Genomic DNA, 3,843 nt, shown 5'->3' on the forward strand with positions numbered 1-3,843 from the left:
GGGCTGGAGTGCAGTGGCCGGATCTCAGCTCACTGCAAGCTCCGCCTCCTGGGTTTACGCCATTCTCCTGCCTCAGCCTCCTGAGTAGCTGGGACTACAGGCGCCCGCCACCTCGCCCGGCTAGTTTTTTGTATTTTTAGTAGAGATGGGGTTTCACTGTGTTAGCCAGGATGGTCTCGAACTCCTGACCTCGTGATCCACCCGTCTCGGCCTCCCAAAGTGCTGGGATTACAGGCTTGAGCCACCGCGCCCGGCCTGGCTAATATTTTTTAATTCTTTTTTTTTTTTTTTTGAGACCAAGTCTCGCTCTGTCGCCCAGGCTGGAGTGCAGTGGCGAGATCTCGGCTCACTTCAAGCTCTGCCTCCGGGGTTCAGGCCATTCTTCTGCCTCAGCCTCCCGAGTAGCTAGGACTACAGGCGCCCGCCAGGACACCCGGCTAATTTTTTGTATTTTTCATAGAGACGGGGTTTCACCGTGTTAGCCAGGAAGGTCTCAATCTCCTGACCTCGTGATCCACCTGCCTTGGCCTCCCGAAGTGGTGGGATTACAGGAGTGAGCCACCACGCCTGGCCCCTTTTTTTTTTTTTTTTTTTTGAGACAGTATCTGCCTCTGTTGCCCAGGCTGGAGTGCAGTCGTGCAATTTCGACTCACTGCAACCTCCACCTCCCGGATTCAAGCGATTCTCCTGCCTCAGCCTCCCAAGTAGCTGGGATTACAGGTGCATGCCACCATGCCGGGTTAATTTTTTGTAATTTTTGGTAGAGACAAGATTTCACCATGTTGGCCAGGCTGGTCTCCAATTCCTGACCTCAAGTGATCTGCCTGCCTCGGCCTCCCAAAGTGCTGGGCTTACAGGTGTGAGCCACCGCGTCTGGCCAGGCTAATTTTTTAATATTTTTGTAGAGACAGGGTCTCATTATATTGCCCAGGCTGATCTCAAACTCCTAACCTCAAGCACTCCTCCTTCCTTGGCCTCCCAGAGTGCTGGGATTACAGGCATGAGACCCCGCACAGTCTGTTTCTACAGCGGCCTCTCTGCGGCTTCCTCTCTTCTGGCCTTATGGAGAAACTCCAGAAAGAGCACAGACTCTGCAATTAGAGAAACAGGGTTTGGAATTCTGTGCCATTCTCTCCCTGTGTGATTTGGCCAACTGATTCAAAGGCTGTTTCCTCATCTGTAAAATGGGGATAAATAGTCAGTGGTCCTTGTTATTATTCTGATTATTCTCTCTCTGCTACCTGCCCCCTTCCAAAACACCAGCCAGTCTTCTCTGCTCTGGCCAAATTGAGGACAGCTTTGTTTTTCAAGCCTAAAACCTGCTTCTTCCAATTTGCTCAGCAGCTATTTGCTAACCATCCAGAGTGAAGCCACTGGGGGAAAGTGCTCCTGGGAATGCCTCCACAGAGCTGCTGATTGTGCGCATGCTGTGAAAGGCTCAGATTTTTCTGTTCAGGCCCAAATGGGCAGCACAATCTGTGGGGAAGTTGCAACGGGGAAAGCCAAAAGAAAAAGAAAAACCACGAGAGTTTTTACTTCCTTAATAAAATTGGTTTCGGTGCTCTCTTCGGCAGCACATATACTAAAATTGGAACTAGACAGAGATTGGCATTGCCCCAGAGCAAGAATGACACACAAATTCGTGACGCTTTCAATAAAAAATAAAATAAATTTTTTTTCCCAGTCTGTGTCTCTTTTAAGCCCCACAGGATAGAAATGTCCTAAAATAAGACATTAAATAAGAGGGGAAGTCCATCATCTGTTCTGGTTTTTGGATGTTGTTGTTGTTGTTGTTGTTGTTTAACGGGTCTCTCGGGATTCCATCAGACCCCCTTCCCAGCCGCTGTGTGGTCTGGGCCTGAGAACACCAAGCCCCCCGACCCGCGGCCCACGCCCACCCACCACCCAGCCTCGGCAGCGGTTTCCCAGGATTCACATGGTAATGAAGGCATCCATCTTCTCCCAGACACACACTGGGCCCTCCGACCCTCCCAGGGCCCGCACAATGGCCCGCAGCGCCGCGGCCCCACCACCTGTTGGATTTTCCCAGGGAAGGGAGGGAGGCGGATGGAGGGGAAGAGCAGCCCGCCTCCTCCCAGCCCCCAGCCCCATTTGCGCCCTGGTCGCAAGAATCAGTCAGCGAGGGCACCCATGTCCTCGGACTCCCAGTCCATCCTCAGCACCCTGTTTCCTCACCCTCAAACAGGGTGATTGGGAGGATTATAATGGGAATGGTAGTAAGGACACACTCGGGAACGGGATTGCCAGAATAAAGAGGGAAAGGCCGGGCAGAGTGGCTCACGCCTGTAATCCCAGCACCCTGGGAGGCTCATGCCTTTACTAACCCAGCACTTTGGGAGGCCAAGGCGGGCGGATCTCTTGAGGTCGGGAGTTCGAGACCAGCCTGGGCAACATGATGTAACTCCATCTCTACTGAAAATACAAAAATTAGCTAGGTATGATGGTGGGTACCTGTAATCCCAGTTACTCAGGAGGCTGAGGCAGGAGAATCGCTTGAACCCAGGAGGCTGAGGTTTACAGGTGTAAGCCAGCATGCCTAGCTGGAATTATTATTTCTATTTGATTTGTACCCACCAGGAACTCAAATATTGGTGAAATAAATAACTCACCAAATAAATACACTATTCCACCTTGTGAGAAGTGACAGAGACTGGGGTGGCTGGGAGCAATCACAGCAGGCCTCTGGGAGGTGAGGATAATTATAGCAAGTAACAGAAAATCAGTATTATCACTTTTTTTTTTTTTTTTTTTTTTTTTTTTTTTTTTGAGACAGGGTCTCGCTCTGTCTCCCAGGCTGGAGTGCAGTGGTGCAATCTCGGCTCACTGCAACCTCTGCCTCCCAGGTTCAAGTGATTCTCCTGCCTCAGCCTCCTGAGTAGCTGGGATTATAGGCATACGCCATCACTCCTGGCTAATTTTTGTATTTTTAGTAGCGACAGGGTTTTGCCAAGTAAGTCAGGCTGGTCTCAAACTCAGCCTTAAGTGATCTGCCCACCTTGGCCTCCCAAAGTGCTGGGATTACAGGTGTGAGCCACCATACCCATCCAAGTTGTATAATTTAAATGGGTGAATTTTATGGTATGTGAATCATCTCTCAATAAAGCTGTTAAATAAAAAAAGGGGGCCAGGCGCGGTGGTTCACGCCTGTAATCCCAGCACTTTGGGAGGCCAAGGTGGGCAGATCACCTGAGGTCAGGAGTTCGAGACCAGACTGACCAAAATGGAGAAACCCCATCTCTACTAAAAATACAAAAAATTAGCCTGGGTGTGGTGGCTGACGCCTGTAGTACCAGCTACTCGGGAGACTAAGGCAGGAGAATGGCGAGAACCCAGGAGGCGGAGCTTGCAGTGAGCCGAGATCATGCCACTGCATTCCAGCCTGGGCGACAGGGTGAGACTCCATCTCAAAGAAAAAAGAAAAAAAGGGCCCAGTGTAGTGGCTCACACCTGTAATCCTAGCACTTTGGGGGGCTGAGAGGGTCGATCCCTTGACTTCAGGGGTTCCAGACCAGCCTGGACAACATGGTGAAACACCATCTGTACAAATTATACAAAAATTAGCCGGATGTGGTGGCATGTGCCTGTAGTCCCAACTACTTGGGGGGCTGAGGCAGGAGGATCACTTGATCCCAGGAGGTGGAGGTTACAGTGAGCCAAGATCATGCCACTGTACTCCAGCCTGGGCGACAGAGTGAGACCCTGTCTCAAGAAAAGAGAAAAAAGGGGAGAAAAAGAAAATAAGTTACCACATCAAGAAAAAAAAAAATGCCTGGTGCGGTGGCTCACACCTGTAATCCCAGCACTTTGGGAGGCCGAGGCGGG

At 50.7% G+C, this 3,843-nt stretch overlaps 1 non-coding gene across 1 annotated transcript; it reads left to right on the plus strand.

Moving 5' to 3' along the window:
- Positions 1-1,558: 1,558 nt before the first annotated feature.
- On the plus strand, positions 1,559-1,662 carry LOC111534815. Its single transcript, XR_002729221.1, has one exon. It is a non-coding gene; the product is annotated as a U6 spliceosomal RNA (small nuclear RNA).
- Positions 1,663-3,843: the final 2,181 nt, after the last annotated feature.

Source organism: Piliocolobus tephrosceles, chromosome 20 (assembly GCF_002776525.5).
Source record: "Piliocolobus tephrosceles isolate RC106 chromosome 20, ASM277652v3, whole genome shotgun sequence".
NCBI lineage: Eukaryota > Metazoa > Chordata > Mammalia > Primates > Cercopithecidae > Piliocolobus > Piliocolobus tephrosceles.